Source organism: Lepidochelys kempii, chromosome 3, assembly GCF_965140285.1.
Source record: "Lepidochelys kempii isolate rLepKem1 chromosome 3, rLepKem1.hap1, whole genome shotgun sequence".
Lineage (NCBI taxonomy): Eukaryota > Metazoa > Chordata > Testudines > Cheloniidae > Lepidochelys > Lepidochelys kempii.
In genome coordinates, this window is record NC_136382.1 from 52492664 (window position 1) to 52515692 (window position 23029).

Sequence of the window (23029 nt, forward strand, 5' to 3'; positions counted from 1 at the left end):
GAGAGTGAGTTTGTGTGTGTGTGGGGGGAGGGGGCAGAGGGTGAGAAAACCTGGATTTGTGCTGGAAATGGCCCAACTTGATGAACACTTCAGATAAGCTATTACCAGAAGGAGAGTGGGGTGGGAGGAGGTATTGTTTCATGGTCTCTGTGTATATAATGTCTTCTGCAGTTTCCACAGTATGCATCCGATGAAGTGAGCTGTAGCTCACGAAAGCTTATGCTCAAATAAATTGGTTAGTCTCTAAGGTGCCACAAGTACTCCTTTTCTTTTTGCGAATACAGACTAACACGGCTGTTACTCTGAAACCAAAATATTAAGTTATACACAAACAAATATACACATTTCTCCATGTTAAATGATACCAAAATAGTAAGCATCCATGCCGTTTCTAATGCTACATGCAGAACATGTGACTACCACAATGATTTTAGACATATTTCATTACAGCTTGTTAAATAATTGATCATTACTTCTGTATAAATTCCAAATATCAGTCCAAGATCAATAACTGAGGCAGTAATGCCAGCTATACAGGTCAGGGAAGTCAAAATCTCAATACTTTGACACTGTATATCCAAAGGAGAAATTCACTTTGTAGCATTTGAACATAAATCTTGATAATCGAAAATAAATCAGGATTTACTACTGAAAAAAGCAGAGTCAAACTCTGATAAAAGTGACACTTTTTTAATAAAACAGTATCTGAACCTACCTACAAAACTTACTCTGTATCTACGAGTGATTTCTCTTGGCTGAATTCACAAAATATTGATTTTCTTTTGCACTATATAACTTTCTTTCTAATGTGTTTCAGCTAAATATCTGGACTACTAAAGAACCCATAAATCAAAATAATGTAAATAAAGACTTGAGGTACTTAGCAAGACTTGGATCAAAGGCCCATTTGAGTTAACATAGATTTCTCCTCCAATACTCAGGTAATTTTCTGCACTCCTCCCTGACATAGTTGAGGCCATTGCTTATGCAATAGTTTTAAAATGCAGAACTCAGGGGGTAACATGTTTCTATGTGGCAGCAATTGATATTCAGGGAAGGGACTATACCTGTGAATCCAGGGGGACAGATACATTGGTAGCCTCCAGGCTTGTTGGAGCAGCTGCCTCCATGCAGACAAGGCAAAGTTTCACACTCATTTACATCCAATTCACAGAGAGGCCCATAGTACCAAGGTGCACAATTACAGAGGAACCTTGGGGAAAGGGGAAAAAATAAAAGATAAATCAACACAAACAAACAATATGATCTGTTAAAAAATTGTGAATCTTTCCAGATGTTTAGGGGCCAAGTTGTGATCCCTTCTCGCTGACCATGTAAAATAATTAACAGACTTCTCTCATTTCCATATCTCTGAAGTAAACAGAACAATTTACAGTTTTTAAATTAGTAGGGAAATTGTGTGCAATAAATGTAGCTGAAGCTAAGAGGAACAACATAATGGCTAGGTTTATTTTGTTGTGTCTTTTAATCGTGCAGTGTCTTGGATCCAAAAACCACATAAAGTTTGTTTCTTCTTTCTCAATTAAATGTTATTTTTACTGAAGGTTTATACCAGAAAAGTTCATTGTCTAAAGGCAGAGAATGCAGAGATATCACTGTAACAGTAGCTAAACATAAACTCATTGTACCTGACTGACTGATATTTGTAATTTTACTCTACAGTAAATACAAATAAAGAAAAAGAAAAAGGACAAGTTGCACCAAAGCCAATTTCCCCTTCTCCCCCATGGCCCAGAAGTTGTAAAAAAGTTGATTTAATGGATTATGCTTACACCCTCTTAACACAGCCCTTGCTGTATGTTCCAGGAAAAGAATATCCACTCAAACTTTATCACCACCAGCTAAGCTCCCTGATAATATGACACGTGTGAAAGATTTCTTCACAAACCCAAATATAGAAATCTTCAGTCCCTATACCCATTCTCTGCAATAGGCCCTAGTGTTGCAAAAAGAGTGAAGGAGAAAGGGAAGATTCCAGACACCAATACAAGGCCAAATAAAATCTTGCCTAAATGTTACTAATTAAATGAGCTAACCAAATTAATCACTATCAATAATTTATTTGATAAATACATTCACTTAGCCCATATCTGTTTGAAAATTGTCTACACACAGCTTGTGATTTTTACCAATCTATTCTATATCCACATTCATTCCATGAAGTAGTTTCTGTGAACAAACCTTAGGCTATTAATTTTGTGGGAATTGGTTGCTATGAGTATTCACTGTCTGTGATTTGGTATCTGGAGGATGGTGTGGACTGCACCCTCAGCAAGTTTGCTGATGACACTAAACTGGGAGGAGTGGTAGATATGCTGGAGGGTAGGGATAGGATACAGAAGGACCAAGACAAATTGGAGGATTGGGCCAAAAGAAATCTGATGAGGTTCAATAAGGATAAGTGCAGGGTCCTGCACTTAGGACGGAAGAACCCAATGCACAGCTACAGACTAGGGACCGAATGGCTAGGCAGCAGTTCTGCAGAAAAGGACCTAGGGGTGACAGTGGACGAGAAGCTGGATATGAGTCAGCAGTGTGCCCTTGTTGCCAAGAAGGCCAATGGCATTTTGGGATGTATAAGTAGGGGCATAGCGAGCAGATTGAGGGACGTGATCGTCCCCCTCTATTCGACATTGGTGAGGCCTCATCTGGAGTACTGTGTCCAGTTTTGGGCCCCACACTTCAAGAAGGATGTGGATAAATTGGAGAGAGTCCAGTGAAAGGCAACAAAAATGATTAGGGGACTGGAACACATGAGTTATGAGGAGAGGCTGAGGGAGCTGGGATTGTTTAGCCTGCAGAAGAGAAGAATGAGGGGGGATTTGATAGCTGCTTTCAACTACCTGAAAGGGGGTTCCAAAGAGGATGACTCTACACTGTTCTCAATGGTAGCAGATGACAGAACGAGGAGTAATGGTCTCAAGTTGCAGTGGGGGAGGTTTATATTGGATATTAGGAAAAACTTTTTCACTAAGAGGGTGGTGAAACACTGGAATGCGTTACCTAGGGAGGTGGTAGAATCTCCTTCCTTAGAGGTTTTTAAGGTCAGGCTTGACAAAGCCCTGGCTGGGATGATTTAACTGGGAATTGGTCCTGCTTTGAGCAGGGGGTTGGACTAGATGACCTTCTGGGGTCCCTTCCAACCCTGATATTCTATGATTCTATGATTCTAAGGACAAGTGCAGAGTCCTGCACTTAGGACGGAAGAATCCCATTCACTGCTATAGACTAGGGACCAAATGGCTAGGCAGCAGTTCTGCAGAAAAGGACCTAGGGGTTACAGTGGATGAGAAGCTGGATATGAGTCAACAATGTGAACTTGTTGCCAAGAAGGCTAACAACATTTTGGGATGTGATCTTTCCCCTCTATTCAACACTGGTGAGGCCTCATCTGGAGTACTGTGTCCAGTTTTGGGCCCCACACTACAAGATGGATGTGGAAAAATTGGAAAGTGTCCAGCAGAGGGCAACAAAAATGATTAGAGGGACTGGAACAAATGAATTATGAGGAGAGGCTGAGGGAACTGGGGATGTTTAGTCTTCAGAAGAGGAAAGAATGAGGGGGGATTTGATAGCTGCTTTCAACTACCTGAAATGGGGTTCCAAAGAGGATGGATCTAGGCTGTTCTCAGTGGTAGCAGATGACAGAACAAGGAGTAATGGTCTCAAGTTGCAGTGGGGGAGGTTTAGGTTGGATATTAGGAAAAACTTTTTCATTAGGAGGGTGGTGAAGCATTGGAATGTGTTACCTAGGGGGGTGGTGGAATCTCCTTCCTTTGAGGTTTTTAAGGCCAGGCTTGACAAAGCCCTGGCTCGGATGATTTAGTTGGCGATTGGTCCTGCTTTGAGCATGGGGTTGGACTAGATGACCTCCTGAGGTCCCTTCCAACCCTGATATTCTATGATTCTATGATTCTAAAGCCAACGGCTAGAGTTTACTTATAAGAAAGTTTGTGAATACTTTTCATTTAGCTCTAGTTACTAACCTGTTTATAAGATCAATGCAGGTTCCATTGTTTTTGCAGGGTCTCGATAAACATTCATTAATCTCCACTTCACATTGTGTCCCAGAAAAACCAGGTCTGCAGGAGCACCTGGCAAATAAGATGTCCACAGAATGCACAAAATGTTTCACTTTAATGTAAATATAAAATAAATAATGATGAAAAATATGATTTTTTTTCAATATGATGTTTGGATCACTATGATCATCAGAAAAAGAACTTTGTTATAATCTGGAGATAGTATAATGTTTATACAAACTGACTATAAAATGACAAACCAGATAATTCGAATATTAGAACCACAATACACATACAAAATACCAAAAGAATGGCAAATTGAATGATAACTTGGCCCTGCATTATAACTGATGGCTTTGTAGTTTGAACAGTTATCCTCACCTGTAACTGTTAACCTCATCTACACAGTGACCTTGGTTCTGGCATGGATGGGAGATACACTCATTGCTGTCAATTTCACAGTAAGCACCTTCAAATCCTGAAATATAAATGATATGGGTATGGATCAGCAATCTCCACTACACAGTGTGAATGTCAGGATCAGTGATAACAAAGACCCAGGTGAAAGCCATCTTAATGGAACTTGTAACCCCCTAGCATTTCTTATCCCTCAGCTTTAACAGGCAGTGTTTCCCACAGAGAATACAACAAGTCTAATCATACTTTAACGCAGAAGATAGACAGATTTAGATGCAAGAAATGAGTACCTTGCTAAATCTTTTGGGGAAATTAAGCCTGTTTTAAGGCTTTGAAAATGCTTTATCAGGAAGTGTGGGAATATCTCAAAAAGAAAAAAAAACAGTTCTGTAAGGCTCACATTCTAACGTGCAAGTGAATTTGCAGAGATCACATTTATTTAAAGCAGTCAACAGATGAGAAAAAAAATGTATAATTGGTTTCAACATTCAAATGCATCAAAGAAAGCAGGTTTCAGAGTAGCAGCCATGTTAGTCTGTATCAGCAAAAAGAACAGGAGTATTTGTGGCACCTTAGAGACTAACAAATATATTAGAGCATAAGCTTTCGTGGGCTACAGCCCACTTCATCGGAGGCAGAGAATGGAACATATAGTAAGATATGTATACATCTTATACATACAGATAAATAGGAAGTTACCATACAAATGGTGAGAGGCTAATTAGTTAAGATGAGCTATTATCAGCAGGAGAAAAAAAACTTTTGAAGTGATAATCAAGATGGCCCATTTAGACAGTTGACAAGAAGGTGTGAGGATACTTAACTTAAGGAAATAGATTCAATATGTGTAATGACCCAGTCGTTCCCAGTCTCTATTCAAACCCAAATTAATGGTATCTAGTTTGCATATTAATTCAAGCTGGCAGTTTCTCATTAGAGTCTGTTTTTGAAGCTTTTCTGTTGCAAAATTGCCACCCTTAAATCTTTTACTGAATGGCTAGAGCTATTCCAGTGTTGTCCTACAGGTTTTTGAATGTTATGATTCCTGATGTCAGATTTGTGTCCATTTAATCTTTTGCGTAGAGACTGTCCGGTTTGGCCAATGTACATGGCAGAGCGGCATTCCTGGCCCATGATGGCATATATCACATTGGTAGATGTACAGGTCAACAAGCCCCTGATGGCGTGGCTAATGTGATTAGGTCCTATGATGGTGTCACTTGAATAAATATGTGGACAGAGTTGGCATCAGGCTTTGTTGCAAGGATAGGTTCTAGTGTTTTTGTTGTGTGGTTGCTGGAGAGTATTTGCTTCAGTCTGGGGGGCTGTCTGCAAGCAAGGACTGGTCTGTCTCCCAAGATCTGTGAGAGTGAGGGATCATTTTTCAGGACAGGTTGTAAATCTTTGATGATGCACTGGAGAGGTTTTAGTTGGGGGCTGAAGGTGATGGCTAGTGGCGTTCTGTTATTGTCTTTGTCAGGCCTGTCCTGAGGTAGGTGACTTCTGGGTACTCTTCTGGCTCTGTCAATCTGCTTTTTCAATTCAGCAGGTGTAGTTTAAGAATGCTGGATAGAGATCTTGTAGGTGTTTGTCTCTGTCTGTGGGATTGGAGCAAATGCCAATGTGGTATATGTCATCATGTGCGTTCCCCCCCCCGACTCCTGCTGGTAATAGCTTATCTTAAGTGATCACTCTCCTTACAGTGTGCATGATAAACACCCATTTTTTCATGTTCTGTGTGTATATAAATCTCCTCACTGTATTTTCCACTGAATGCATCCAATGAAGTGAGCTGTAGCTCACGAAAGCTTATGCTCAAATAAATTGGTTAGTCTCTAAGGTGCCACAAGTACTCCTTTTCTTAGAGCCTCTTACAGTTTGTATGGCAACTTCCACCTTCTCTGTATGTATATATATCTTCTTACTATATGTTCCATTCTATGCATCCGATGAAGTGGGCTGTAGCCCACAAAAGCTTATGCTCTAATATATTTGTTAATCTCTCATGTGCCACAAATACTTCTGTTCTTTTTTCAAAGAAAGCAGTTCATTATGATTCTTATCTGCATAATAAGTCACCCATGTAAACACGTCATAATACATGACAATTCTTTTTCAAACTAATGAAAGAGGAGGAAAGGAAATATATACAGAATGATTCACCAGAAAGTTCAATTTACTGTAACATATACTACATCTTAAATTGTAGCATAAAATTACAATTTTGTTCAACACAAAACTGTGTTAAAATGATACAGATGGAGATATAAACTCACAAAGGCAGTCTTGATAATGACTAATGCTGAAGTGTTGCATCTATCGTAGCCATAATAGAACTTTCTGCAATTAGGACCTGATCCAAAGCCCAAAGAAGCCGATGACACTCTTTCCATACTTAGTGGGTTTTGGATCGGATTATTATGTAGCACCTCTCACACAAACAACTCAACACACTTTACAAATATTAACATTTTGCCCCTCTGAGGAAGGTATAGTAAGTTGCAGATTGTTAACTTGAGGCATAATGGATTAATTGACTTGACTAAGGACACAGACTGAGTGAGTAGTGAAAGTATGAACCAAACTCAGTAGCCCTGACTAAAAGTCATCTGCTTTCACTTCTAGACAACAATTCAACTCTCAGGGGGTGTCATAACATCTACACTTCTGGACATTTTGTGTATCTTCAAACAGCAGGTACTCCATGGTTCGGAGTGTGTCTCTGCTGGGCCCCATTTTACACACATCCCTCAGTACAGGAGTGCTTGCTTTGGCTGCTTCTTCAACTTCTCCCCACCAGCTGCAGTTTATTATAGAGATTCATATGCTGTATGTTACAAAACCTAGGCACAATGGATCTTTGTAATTCTCACTACAACTAAGACCCTGATAAAGCCTGCAGTCTGTCAACAGATATAAAGAAATCCTGTTTATAATATTGAATGGTTTTCTACAGGTTATCATGGTGCACAGAAATAACAAGTGGAAGTTAAGGATCTACAGTAGGCAACAGCTGAAATAAAATAAAGTTAAGTTATGTATATGCTGATATATTCCTTTCATTTTGTATTTGGCATGCCCAGCACCTACAACAAAACTGACAAAATTTAAAAAAAATATATTTAGCATACTAACTTTAACATAGAATCCTCTTGTTTGTGAGATTTCATCTCATAACCCTAAAATAATGTAGTAGTTTGTGTTTAATTAGCTTTAAATTTATTTTAGCATAAAACAGGTTTCAAGCAGCAAGAACCAACAAAAGTGAGTTGCTGACTAGCAGTGGCCTTGTAATAAGATGGAGCAGAACTGTATTGAACAGAATTAGAAATAATTTGGGCCAATCAAGACAAGTGTGTGCCTGATAAAGATTGTCCTTTGTGCAGGTTTTATTGTATAACAACATATTTAATATTTGCTTTCTCCCCACATCCTCCTGCTGTCGTAGTTATAAGATTTTATTAACATGTTGCTCCCACACTAACATCATTGACATGTCGCTATGATATGAGATTCACATAACAACGGTGCTCCCATTTCATTAAATTTGTAATAGCTGCATCATTATACTGTTCATGCAGCTACATGTTGTGAGACTTGCACACGTGGAACCTGTACACTTCAGTTGATATTGTAATGACTCCATTACGATGCTCAAACTATGCCATTACAGCGAAAGATTCACATCGTAACAGCACTTCCACACACATGACCATTGGCATTAGAATGACTCCAGAGCTGTATGGTGTCTATACAAATGCATTAGAGCACCATTATGATATCAGAAATGGAATTATAATAATTAAGAAAATAACCATGGACAACTCAGAGGTCTGTTGTTTTCAGAAATATGATGAAAGCTTTGTCTGAGACTATATTATATTTCAATATCAGCGTAAAAGTGAATATCTGTGATTTAAAAAAAAATAATTTAACGATAGAGGATTTCAAAGTACTTCCCAAAGATGACTAGGCAGTATTATCTGCCTTTTATAGGTGGATAAACTCAAGTACTGAAAAGTTAAAGCCCTTGACCAAGGTCACATAAGTGAGCTAGTGACAGAGTCTGAATGGACTCCAGGTCAGCTGACTGTAATGCCATGATCTAACCATTAGCTCACACTGCAGCCATTGTGGATTTCCTATTTGGTACAGTGTGACCTACTTTCCTCATCATAATTTTATGCCGTGCTACTTCTTGCAGCAGAAGACAGGTGTTTTTCTTTGTTTGTAACAGCATTCTTTTGTTAATCCAACCTCTTGGCAGGTCTTAGACACTTCATAAAGCTGCTAATATCCTGTTGACTCCTTGTGGCAAAAGCAGTTCTGAATATAAAGAAGTTGGGAGAGGCTCTCTAGGGAGAGGAAACTAAAGAGCTATGAGGACAACTCTAGGGCCATCGAAGATCAGAGAAGAAATTTATACTCAGAAATATTGATTCTGAGTTTCAAATAAAGCCAGACACCAGGAAGAGGGGTAATTTCAGAGATTAACTCAAGTCTGCATGTTGTGTTAAGGATGGAGTAAGGATTTACCCATCCACAATCTCTTTCAGGCTACAATAACTTTCTCATTCTCAGGAATTCTAAGGAGGCAGTGAAAAATGGAGAAGAGTGAAACACTCGCAATGTTCTTTTCCACTCCTCGCCTCAACCTTTTGATCATGACCACTCAGATCCTATCTGTACATGTATACTAGACCTTTAAATTACATGTTTATAGCAGGTGTCTTCCATCCTAAATGGTACTGAAATTAGTAATGAAGTTCATGAAAATGACATATTTATAAATTATTATATAAATAAGACTTGCTTCTTATTACACTAACTATGCAGTCTGCACCACCAATACTGAGTGGGCAGGCGAAGCAATATATTACCCGATGCATTTCACAATGCAAGGCTATAGAAAATGCATGGGGGTTACTTCTTGTCATTTTTTTCCCCCAGAAGTCTGTGACACAGATTTCTCTTTAATAAAGATAATATAGAAACAAATCTCTTAGTGTTTATGTCCTGCTTCTTCTGGTGAATGAACATTTGGTCTTGATCTAACTTTAGCTATCTAGGTACTTACATGAAATATGTGCTTAAGGATTTGGCTGAACTGAGGGCTAAGTGACTTCTTAAGGTCACATAGGAAGAGCAATGACTGAGTTGGAAAATTAACCCAGATCTCCTGTGTCCAAGTTCAATGCCTTAACCTCGAAGCCATCCATGCTCTTTTGACTTTATCCTATCAGACTATGAGCACTATCAGATTCCTTACATGATGCTGAAGGAGCTGTTGTCTGGCACGTTAGGGGGGTTTAGTACATACCAACTGCTTCATTCACATGTGTGTGACATGTGCCATCAAAACTGCTTAAAGGAGTTGTGCTGCCAGAGCACAGGGTCTAAAATCCCCATGATAACGCATTGCTTTTACACGAGTCCTATAACAAACAACTTCATTAAAGTAGCATCAGAAATACTGAGAGTTATACAGATTTTTGGAATGATCTGGAACTGGCCCCAGATCCAAATACTCTTGAATTTTAGGGTGAAAGAAACCTGGATGAAGATCTGAATATTGTCGTTTGCGGCCTTTTCTATTATTTCCCTGCAGTTTGCTAGTGAAAAAAAGAAAGGTGAAAAGCCTGAAAAGTGTGGCTTGCCTTCACAGTTCAATATTATTGTTCAATAGTGTGATTGGTTATATCAGGTAGCCAGCAGACACTGACAGTATGTCGTTCTTCAGGAGTTTTTCTTTTGATACATGATACCCCAATGACATTGAACAGCAACAGAAGAGGTGGCAGCTTGTCTTTTTATCTCAGGTTTGGTTGATGAATTGGAAGAACATGCAGAGCCTGTGAGACTGGGACCCATAGGACTGTCTGTGGCCAACTTTCTCTTTTGTGATTTTCCTTTATTCATTATGTTTGACATTTGTGAGACTGAGTTCTGTTACAGACTAGCAGCCTATGTCAATGGGCTAGGGAAATTAGACTGTGCTGAAAAGTAGTACATAGAAAAAGAAAGTACAAATGTATAACACTTGAAATAACTAAAAGATGTAACCACAACATGCTGAGGTAGATTGTATTTTTGGGATGCAGTCAAATATAAAGTATGTGGAATGCAACCAAAGTGAATTTTCTAAAACCAGTAAAATTATTGTATGTAATGGTTTCACTTGAATTTATGGTATTTCTACAGGTATCTTTTTTAGTTTGTGAGGATAACTGGTATTTTAAACACTGGAGTCAGCTGTAAAGGATATACATAAAAAATGAAAATGGAGTGAGTTATCCAAACCTTGCTCCCTTCAGCCTTACCCACCTGATGAAGATGTTCTGCAATCATTTCTATACTAATTGAGGTTGAGAGTTGTACATATAACACTGTATTTAGGCTCAAATTCCACCACAACAATAGTCATCATAAAAGCAAATCAAGGTAGAGTGTATACTGCACGTACATTACTTTATTAATTATTCTACACAACACAGAAACACATAGGTTTCATTACAAAATGTCAGTGGGGCCACTGTATGATGAAATCCCAAGATGTCACTCAGCTGTTGAGTTCTCTCTCTAGAGTAAATAAATTCAGCCTTTAAACATCAGGGGGAGAAGGTGATAAGATAAAAGACAATTTGGGGGGTTTTAACCTTATATATTATTTGACAGATATATATATAAAATGAGAGAGAGAGAGAAACAAAGTCAACTTTGTTCCTGCTCTATTTTTTTTAAGTACTTTAGCTGATTTCATAAATATATATATATATATCTCCAGACTGGCAAATTTTATTGTAAATTTCAGATACCATTTTAACTCAAGTCTAAAAAGTGGTGTTTACATTTAAAAATAGAAGTTGAAAGTTACAGGCAGCTCTATTTTATTTTATTCCAGGTGTAATTTCCATGCATCTGTGCTACAATATATGTATAATTTATGAAGTCAGCACTGTACGAGTCTGAATCAGAGCTCATGATAATAAGGCTTTTTTATTCACTCAAGACAAATGTTCTCTGAGAAAATTATGAAAATAGAGCAGCACAACATTATGCCCAAACTTCTCTTATAATCAGGAGAGTTCAAATCCCATTCTGCTTTCTCTTTAAAATACATCAGAACGTTTTAATTAAAATACTGTATGTAAACTATTTCTCCTACGAGGAACATTAGATAAACACTAACAGCACTACCTGTGACCAAAACAATGCTTAATTTTATTGGAATATGCACAAATAGGACATAGAAAGGAAATCACTGAATCTCAAAGGTAAAGGATTACCCAGTTAATTTGCTTGCATGGTTCTTTTTTTGCTATTTTATGGTACCTTGAGTTCTTGTGTCTCATATACTACCATATGTGTGAGCATTTACTTTGAAGGATAATGTAATCTATTTGAATACTTTGTACAAATGTTTCAATACTCCAAACTAACAATTACAATCACAAATAACTATGGTCCTATGGGACATCTAAATTTAGAACGAAGTATCGATACAGTGTTTTATCTCTACTACCCTAGAAAATTTAAAAATTATTTAATATTTTCTAAAGGAATGGGGAAAGGAATGGACACAACCTATCTGTTGTTTAAACTGAATTAATATATTTAAACATCAACAACATTATTATAAATTAATGTTATCAGTTGCAAAGGAATTTGCATTCTCTAAATAAGAATGTGTCCAATACATGTTACAAAATATATTATAATGCTAAACTTAATTTGTCTCTTGTGTTGTGAATATAATTCATTCATTTAAATTACAAAACAGAATCATTTTTATTTTAGGCAAGCTACTTTGTAAAGTGGTACCAAGCCTGGAACTATGCATCTTGCTGTAATGTATTGTTACCATAATGGTCTTTAGTGCTGCCTCTGGTGGTGCAAATCAGTGAAGCCTGGGATCCAAATTTTAAATCAACAGCACATGTAAATGATCAGATGCAGCTCTTCAGTACAATGCTTTAAAAAGTTTCTTTTCCACATTTCAAAGATGTGAGACATTACTTAGAGGTGACTTAAAATACACACACACACACACACACACAACCTTGCTGTCTTTTAGGAGGACAAACTGAACTATCCTTCTGACCTTAAACCAACCTTCTCAATTTCCAAATAAAAATATTTATCTGATCAATAGAAAAGAACAAATGGCACATGCTGTTGCCCGCCAACAAAGGATGGCAGTCAGAACCCTGTTTAGAATATCCAGAGCTGGTCTTCTCAGGAAATTATCATTGAAGAGGTGACTAACTACAGGAGACCCTTTCCTCTTGGATTTGATCAGATTTCTGATACAAAGATCAAACAAATGATGTAACACACTTTAAGAAATCAATGGGTTTTATTTATCAGTCCATGTTTTACGCAACTTTTGATATCTCGTTAGGGAAAAAAGTGGCCTGCGAATAGAGCCCCTTAGCTACTATGCTATTATGACCAGATGATCATTTTTTAACAAAATAATTTCATGCATGTTTTTCCACTTTTGCCAAAAGCACAGAGAAGAGCATTTTTAAAATATGATTTTGTTTGCAACCTGGGGCTTCAAAACCTAAACTGGTCTTTGAGGGGAAAAAATAAACTCAGAAAAATGATCAGTTTGCTGCTAGCACACTGCAACTTCAAAATTTGGTGGGAAAGAAGGGGCGTAAAAGATGGAGAACTACACAATATCATACTGATTCTTTTATTATATACCTAAGATGTTTTACAGAGCAGACAGTGAGGATGTAGCTTTAAAACATGATGAATAATTGATTATGAAATACTAATGCTCTTAGCAGAAACAAATACAGTATCACAAATATATAAGGCAACATTTCTAATTCCCCTGGAGCTGTGGTCCCCAAATGTGGGGCACGGCCCCCTAGGGGGCATGGAGGAATGTTTGAGGGAAATGCGGCAGGGCCTACGACAGCCACCATTTGGGGAGAGGAGGGAGTACCACCCAGCCCTGCTCTGAAGGGGGGCACAGACAGATTCCATTACTGGAGAGTGGGGATGTGACAGGAAAAGTTTGAGCACCACTGCCCAAGAGAGAGTTTCTGCTAAATTACCTCAGATATGTAGTTTTATATATCATATTCAGCAGACTAAGTACTGCATTAGAGCTACCAGGTCTGGTAATATGTTCTGAATTGCTTGCAATTTGTATACACACAGACTGAAATATTTCTTCCTATTCACAGGATGGCTCAATCCTACTTCCTCTGGTAGTAGTTTTACCATTAATTTTAATGGTCCTGTTCCCATAATGTGCCAAACCAGATGTTACACACACATATACACATGGTTAACCCTGTTCCTACATCTGCTGATGCAAAATAGTGGATGCAGCCTCTCTAAACTTTATGTGGGCCATATCGATTTACACAGCAGAGGAATCCACTGGCTACACATCTGTTTGTGGAGAACATAGCCACTTTCCCTTCTGTGTTCCATTGCAGACACCCATGGAGCTAACTTCCAGGAGACCCAACAGAGCAGTGGATTTCTTCCTGTTTGGGGTCTCCACTGCTTTGCACATCAGTGAAGAATTATTGAGCACCTCCGTTGCTTTTGGCACTTCAGTTTGCAAGCACCTTGCTGAGTCCACTATGAGCCCTAATGTGGTAGGTGCACTTACCTAGAGAGATAGCAGAAGTATGATAAATGAAAGACCTGATGAAAAGCCAAAAAACCTGTTGTCCTCAGGGAATTACATGTGTACACAGTAGCATACATGGAACTTTCTGTGAACAGTTTGGGGGAACCTGTATATGTATAACTTACACATTTTCTTTGATATTATAACCTCTATGTATAACTCTAACTCTCAATTTGTAGTCCATCAGCCATGGACTGACAAGGACCCTGGTCATGTTTCACAGACCCTGTCTGGAAGAAGCTACAGAACAAACAAAAGTCATTAACATTTAATGACTGTACTCTTGCAAGACAATGGGCATGCTAAGGAGGGTTCCTGAGCAGAGACAGGAGTTGGAAGAGAGGAAAATCCCCAAAATGGGAACAAGAATCCAGGTGTTAGGAGTGACTTTTACAAACAAAGGTACTGACAGCATGAAAACACACAAAGGGGCATGCTTTCTGAGCGAGGGGAAACATTTTGATAGTCACACCAGATGAAGCTGTAGTAACCTGTAGGAGTCAGAGAGGGGATCCCATGATCTGGAGACCTTGAATGGACACTGACAAATACCAGAGCAAGAGTGGTGAGGAAACTGAAGTAGGCAATGATATACAGGTGTTTCTTATTTTCCACCCATCTGTTTACATCTTGTGTTATCTAAAGTAAAGAGTTGTTAGTTTCAGAATCCCCCTGCAAAGTCTGTGTCTTATTTGTTGCAACTATCATGTGTCCCTGGAAGATTAAAGTAACAACTAGAGAACTAAGAAGGGTGGAACTCTGAGAATGGTGTGGTTAAGCTACTGGGTTCTTTTGGAAGGTTCAGTTGTAGACTTGGGACCTGGACAGCTAGACTGCAGGGTCCCACTTCTGAAAAGGGTGCAGACGGAGACCATATGCCCAGGGAATATGCCTAGAAGCCTAAGTGCTTAGAGCCTACACGGACCAAAATTGAGCTAAAACTACATGGATGTAATATTGGGATCCAAACATAGCAGCCTGGTGAGTGTTCATCATGGGGGGAAGCTTCATCAGGACTGTGACACTTGCCTATACCCAGCAGTAATTTTATTGTCTGTTTTTCAGGCTGGGCAGAGCCCTCCCTGCCCTTTCTCTCCTGCAAATCCTTCTTATGTGTGGCTACTGTCATGCCCAAGGCAAAGAGCAGACTCTCTCTCTTGGATGTTGTCATAAATATAAAGGGAAGGGTAAACCCCTTTGAAATCCCTCCTAGCCAGGGGAAAGCTCCTCTCACTTGTAAAGGGTTAAGCTAAAGGTAACCACGCTGGCACCTGACAAAAAGGACCAATGAGGAGACAAGATACTTTCAAAAGCTGGGAGGAGGGAGAGAAACAAAGGGTCTGTGTGTCTGTCTATATTCTGTCTTTGTCAGGGATAGACCAGGAATGGAGTCTTAGAACTTTTAGTAAGTAATCTAGCTAGGTACGTGTTAGATTATGATTTCTTTAAATGGCTGAGAAAAGAACTGTGCTGAATAGAATAACTATTTCTGTCTGTGTATCTTTTTTGTAACTTAAGGTTTTGCCTAGAGGGGTTCTCTATGTTTTTGAATCTAATTACCCTGTAAGGTATCTACCATCCTGATTTTACAGGGAGGATTTCTTTATTTCTATTTACTTCTATTTTTATTAAAAGTCTTCTTGTAAGAAAACTGGATGCTTTTTCATTGTTCTCAGATCCAAGGGTTTGGGTCTGTAGTCACCTAGGCAAATTGGTGAGGCTTTTTACCAAACCTTGTCCAGGAAGTGGAGTGCAAGGTTTTGGGAAGTATTCTGGGGGGAAAGACGTGTCCAAACCACTCTTCCCCAGTAACCAGTATTAGTTTGGTGGTGGTAGCAGCCAATCCAAGGACAAAGGGTGGAATATTTTGTACCTTGGGGAAGTTTTGACCTAAGCTGGTAAAGATAAGCTTAGGAGGTTTTTCATGCAGGTCCCCACATCTGTACCCTAGAGTTCAGAGTGGGGGAGGAACCTTGACAGATGTGTAAACGGGGATATTTGTTAGGATTAGAGAGGCTAGATTACCGCTGTATTTGGCACTGATGCAACCATTACTGGAATACTGTGTCCAGTTCTTATGCTCACAATTCAAGAAGGAGGGTTATAAATTGGAGAGGTTCAGAGAAGAGCCATGAGAATTATTAAAGGATTGGAAACCATGCCTTATAGTGATAGGCTCAATGAGCTCTATCTTTTAGCTTAACCAGGAGATGCTTAAGGGATGACTTGTTCACAGTCTATATGTACCTACTTGGTGAACAAAACTGACAATGGGCTCTTCGGTCTCCGAGATAAAGGCATAACAAGATCCAATGGATGGAAATTGAAGCTAGATAAATTCAGGCAGGATATAAGGATATACATTTTTAACAGTGAGGGTTATTACACATTGGAACAACTTGTCAGGGGTTGTGGTGGAATCTCCATAACTGGCAATTTTTAAATCAAGACTGGATATTTTATTTTCTATGAAATATGCTCTAGTTTAAGCAGGAATCAATTCAGGAAAGTCCTATGACCGGTGTTATAAAAGAAGGAAATCTACATAATCATAATGGTGCCTTCTGGCCTTATAATCAATAAGTCTTATACCAGGCTTTTGTTTCTCTGTCAGGTACTCAAACTGTAAAGTTCCATATCCACCATGCTTTCCATCCAAAAATATACCCTTTGGGGTCCTGTGTAGAAAAATCATTGTTCCCTGGGGATGGGCCAGTAGTTGAAAGTCTAGAACCATCTCAGTGATGGGCCCTCAGCAAGATGTGTCAAATGTCTTTCCTTGGTAGGGAAGCTCTCTGTAATGCAGTATAACAGACTGCCCTTGGGCAAATCTGAACTAGTATGGCCATCTTACCAATATTTCAGGCCAAGTACAAATGAGACTCCACAGTTTGATAGAGTCATATCCCACTCTATCAAATTCCAGCTGAAAGCAATTTAATACTAGAAGAGCAGAAAATATTTCCAGCTGTGTATCTTTAATACTGGATTTTATGGTGCTTGTTAAAGCATACTTCAGGAATTATTATATTAATTTAAGCTGTGCCTTTTTGACAAAAATATTCCTGTAGAATACAAAGCACATTTCTTTTCCCCAAGCCTATGGTCCCGAAACCGACATAGGGATGCACATGAAATAATTTTTGTGTGTGAAATTAATAACAGTTTCACATCCCATATTTTGAGTATTTAATAAGATCACATATATATATAAAATAGTTTTTCATAAACATAAAAATATACTTCATTCATATATGAATGTTAAGAAAAATATAATCAGTTCATTTTATAGATACAGCTATATATGTGTGTTTGTCTGCACACATCTATTTTATTCTAAGGGACATTTTTACTAACTGTAATAGAAGTTATATGCTTAAAATTAATGTAAGATGTTCCAACCACAAAACTTTTCTCAGCTATAAACATTAAGAAAAGATATAGAACTTTAATATCCATTATTCTTTATGAATCATTCCTGAAAGAAAAGCCTCAAGGTCAAAAGCTTGTATCAAGCCATTTTCTACTGTCAGTGTGACATTCAATGTTAACCTTTCATTAAATGAGCAACTCACATACTTGCACAATTAATGAACCTCTTTTTGTTCAGCTGTCTATGGTAAGCCTTACCAGATGAGTAAAATATATATTAATACTTCTGAGCACTATATACACCCTTTGAACCTCAGAGATTCAATACACATATTCACAATAAAGAGGATAATATTACTGTGACATTGAAACCAAGGTATTTGCCATTTATATAAGTGGAGGCATTGACTTCAAAGTCCTGGGTAAATTCCAACTAAAGTAATTATATTCTGCATAGTTAAATTTCTACTGCAGTTTTAAGCATGCAGTGTATACCTCAATCCCTATACTAAACTGTGCTGACATGTTTTGCACTGTTAAATTGATGCTATGTTCCATCCTACAGAATCTTATATTTCAGGACCTAGATTATGACTTTTAAGCCATATCCCAGAACATGAAAACATAAGAATGGCCATACAGGGTTAGAACAAAGGTTCATCCAGCCCAGTATCCTGTCTTCCGACAGTGACTAATGCCAGGTGTCCCAGAGGGAATGAACAGAACAGGTAATCATCAAATGATCTATCCCCTGTCACCTGTTCCCAGCTTCTGGCAAAAATCCCATCAGAGCTGCTGATTGTGCATGAGGATTGGGGCTCAGTCTGCTCGATCCATTACTCTCCTGAGGTACCAGCCCTTTTCACACACTGGTGTAGAGGGAGACCAAGGCTATGTTCAGGACTCTTCCCAATTCTCTCCACCCTCTTTCGAGCTGTAGTCCTTGGCATGGGAAGAAGCAAATGTAAGCAGCTCCTGTATGCCGCAGACTTCGATGGGGGCAGTTCTCTTGTGTGTTGGTAGGCAGGGACCACAAACAGACTGGCCCCAACTTTTGTACAATTAACAATTTTCAGTCATGCTGCTTTGTTTATTTATGTTTATCTGCCTTGTCTATTTAGGCTGTCAGTTCTTCACAGCAAGGACCATGTCTACATCTATGTTTGTACAACAGCAAACATAATATGCCTGGAATCCTGAGTGGAGACTCTAAGCATTAATGTGGTACAAATAACACATTTATTGCATGGCAAGATGGCTGATTTTAGTCTGGTGAGTCCTGCGCTTTTCTTGGCAGGGAGCTAAGATATCACCCTTTGCTCCTTGCTCTGAGTCCCAGCCCCTCTCATCCACTGTGGGTTTCTTACCCACATCCCCCTTAAGTGTGGTTACCCTCGGTCCTTAGATGCTGGAGGAAAGGGAGTCTCCCTGTCCTGCTGGGCAGGGTCACCCTTACTTCAGTTCTCAGGTCTTCCAAATCTCTCAACACACACCCAAGCTCCAGTCCTTCCTCCTCCTCCACCCCTGTCTGCCTGACACAGGGGGGTTTTATTAGGTTCCTAACAGGGCCTTAATTGACTGCAGGTGCTCCAATTAACCTGCAGCCACCATCCCTAGTCTACAGGGAACCACACCTTACTTAGCCTTGAGCTAATATATTTCCCCTCTAGCACTCTCCCACTGCTCCCTGGCCCTTCTGTATCACAATTGTAATAAAGTAATAGTAGTCAAAATGACCACTTTAGGATAAATCTCAACCTACTTCACAGAAATGTTATGAGGCATAATTTGTTAAATCTTTAAAAGTGCTTTACAATCTTTGGCTGGAAGGGTCTATATATTACTGTTTTGCAAAATATGTGTTTAAATTTACCATACAGTTGCCATTTGCTTTGTGATTCAACAGGATGCCTAATATCTGCTACTGACAATTAGAAATTATTTGTAAACCATCTCAAATCTTACCTTTTTCACAAATACACAATGGATTCTGATCAACTTGTGCTAAGCAGGTTGAGTTGTTTATACATGGATTGTAGGGTCGGTCACAGGGATTGTAGCGCTGCTGGCAAAAGTCACCAGTATAAAATGGTGGACAAATACATATAAACTGCCCCTGGATAGCAGACTCCTGACAGGTGGCTCCATTTAAGCATGGGTTAGAATCACATTCATTGATATCTTCAGTGCATTGTGGCCCTGCCCAGCCTGCTGTACATGTACATCTGGAAAAGAGGGGTTTGGGTTTGGGTTGGGGTAGAAACAGTGGTTAAGCTTATTCAGAACAATTAGTAACCCCAGTAGTAATGGCAAAACAAACTGAAGATAATAAAAAAAATGTTTTATGGTTACAAAGAAGTGTATCTAAAGAACAACTAACATATAACCCAGTCCCCAATTCTCTCTGTCTCTACAATGAGAGAGAGAATGTAGGTGAGGTAATATATTTTATTAGACCAATTTCTCTTGTGAAAAAGACAAGCTTTCAAGCTACACAGAGCTCTCCTTTAGGAAGAGGAGCTATGCGTAGCTTGGAAGCTTGTCTCTTTACCAACAGAAGCTGGTCCAGTAAAAGATTTCACCTCACCCTCCTTGTCTCTCTAATATCCTAGGACCAACATTAAAACAACACTGCAAACATCTCTCATCATAGTCATTCTGTTTATGCTGCGGAAAAAAGTCAGTCAAACGTTGGTCATGGAGATTTCTTATATAAACTATTCCCCTTCAATCAAAATTAGTAAATAGCTGTTTGCTAAAACTTCTGGAAGTGAAAAAAAGGAATATTTATTTACATTTAGCATTTGTTCCCCACATCTTGTCCACTATAACAGATTCATATCCCCAGGATCCCTGGGACTTTAGATTTTTAGGACTTCCATGAAAGTTTCCAATTTAATAATTTTAATTATTATCCTTACAGCGTACCATCTGTGAGAGGTTAGCTATCTGCCAATCCACTGAAAGCCATTCCACAAAGGTGGGAGTTTTCAGTTGTTCTGGTGTATGTGTTAAGAATATCCTTCCAATTGTCAGCAGAGCAGCCAATAGTTCATCATGTCCAGGGACACTGAAGAGATGTGAAAGGGCACCATGAACAGAATGCTTCAGCTCAAGCAGGATTAACTTTTAGTATCTGTTCAATAAAAGCATACATTTATTTCTGGTAATCCTGAAATTTCTCATGGGTCCATAAGGTGTAGAATAATGTACCTATATGTGAGCTCTCTCCTTCCAGCAAATATTTAATATTGGGAACACAGAGATTTGAGATGGAATGGAGTGTAAAATAGTTGAGTATTAAAATGTATACTGAACTTCCACTAGGGAGAGAAGATAATTTTAATTTAATTTATTTACAATGAAGCATATTTTGACCCCAATCACCATATATGAATTATGTTTCTACTCTACTTTACCACTATGCAATGAATTTTAGTTTAACATGGAAGATAATATTCTTAATGGAGTGATAAATGCCCTATTATATGTGATACTGTGAAATAGTCAATAAAATGGCCCTGATTCTCAAGCGTCTTTACTTTTGTGTAGTAATTTACACCTGTGCTAAATACTAGCAAATCAGAACAGGAGTTTTACACCTACTTTTCATAGGAATAACAGGAGACTAACAAATTTATTTGGGCATAAGCTTTCATGGGCTAGAGCCCACTTCATCAGATGCATGGAGTGGAAAATACAAGAGCAGGTATAAACACATGAAAAGATGGAAGTTGCCTTACTAAGTGTGAGGTAAGTCTAACAAGACAATTCAATTAACAGTAGCATACCCAGGGAGGAAAAATTACAGGAGCAGGTATAAAAGTTATTTTTCCTCCTTGGGTATGCTACTGTTAATTGAATTGTCTCGTTAGACTTACCCCACAGTTGGTAAGGCAACTTCCATCTTTTCATGTATTTATACCTGCTCTTGTATTTTCCACTCCATGCATCTGATGAAGTGGGCTCTAGCCCATGAAAGCTTATTCCCAAATAAATTTGTTAGTCTCTAAGGTGCTACAAGGACCCCTCGTTGTTTTTGCTGATACAGACTAACACGGCTACCACTCTGAAACCTAACACAATGAAGGAGAACTTGTTGATGACAAGTATATTCTTTCATTATTTGAAAGGCTATTTAAGTCTCAGACTCAAAACAGCCCCTATGTTTTGTTTTATATAGATTACTGAACTTCATGCATAGACATAGCCTTAACTAGTTTTAAAATTACATACCCTTAATTATTAATAACAGAAAAAAAATAAATCAGTTCTCAGTGAAACTGTCTTCCACCACCAAAATAAATAAAATAAAATAAAAATAAATTTACTTTATATTCCAAGCTTTTAGGAAAATCATATGAATGGATTCCATTATTTCCCCACGCATTGTACCTGGAAGCACATTAACTCTTAATAGCAAAACACATCCCAATTTAAAAATAAATAAATAAAATAAAATTATAAAAGTGCAAAAATAAAGCTATTTCATATCAAAGTAGCTGACATAAATTAGACTGCCATTTTTATTCACAACATTTTAAGGACTACTTAAAACATACAGGTGAAAAGAGCTTTGAAATAATCACTTTTTGCACTCAAAAAATAGGAAAGGCTTCCTAGGAGATAGTGTACATGGTGTACATCGTAGTGAAGGTTTGTTAAATAAGGTATAAAGAAAGAGACTGTCTATTGTATAAAGGGGTGCATGTAACTCTATGAATTCTGAATGTGATTTTGAGAATCTTGCTGTTATTGTTAGCAAATGAACATGTGGTACAACGAAAATGGAAAATAATTCAACATGCAAAATATAAAGTAGGAGGGTACAACAAACATATAAGTAAAAAAAAATACAAAAGTGTCAGACTCAGAAAGGCTTATGTAGACATCACATACGTTTTAGCCACTCAAGTGCCCTCAGGGTCAGCAGTATGGAGTCTGGAAAGTCCTTCTGATAGACCAGCATGAGAAGATCAGCCATTCAGGTAGGGATGTGAGGTTCTCCACCATACCTCAGCTACACAGAGGGCTGTTCTCAGGTCCACAAGTATGGTCATTTGTTTCACATGTCACCAGCCCACATCTGAAATGGTTGAGATTGCACGACAGATAGCATGGCAGCTCAAAGCCAGGCAATCTTTCATTAAACTGAATGACGCAGAAGGAGTTTCTTAGAGAAGGAGCAGCTCATTCCCATTCTGCTTGCTACAACATGACAGCATCTGCTGTGGAGAAGGTCGGTAATATAGTCCAGATTGGTCTTCTGCTGGTGAGTCGGTGGTGAGCACCTCCTATCTATCTTTGAAAACTGGCAAATCCCCTGGATTTTGACAAGGAGATTCTTTGTTGTAATATAATGCCTGAGGTTAGCAGGTTAGTCCCTGTTATTATTCTCATCATCTGAGTCAATTGCATATCAACTAGCTTTGCATGGGGAGAGTTTAATCACACAGGAGCACAGTATTCTCAAACTGATTAGCAGAGAACGAGCCCAAGCTGTGCAGTGTTTGTTCATTAGCTCCCCCAAGCTCAG

The 23029-nt window shown here is 38.6% G+C and overlaps 1 long non-coding RNA gene across 1 annotated transcript; it reads right to left on the minus strand.

Moving 5' to 3' along the window:
- Nucleotides 1-1088: 1088 nt before the first annotated feature.
- LOC144930408 (uncharacterized) lies at nucleotides 1089-19624 on the minus strand. Its single transcript, XR_013635544.1, has 4 exons — nucleotides 19459-19624; nucleotides 4425-4521; nucleotides 4008-4115; nucleotides 1089-1213 (listed from the first exon to the last, which is right to left on the minus strand). It is a non-coding gene; the product is annotated as an uncharacterized LOC144930408 (long non-coding RNA).
- Between the last annotated feature and the right edge of the window lie 3405 nt (nucleotides 19625-23029).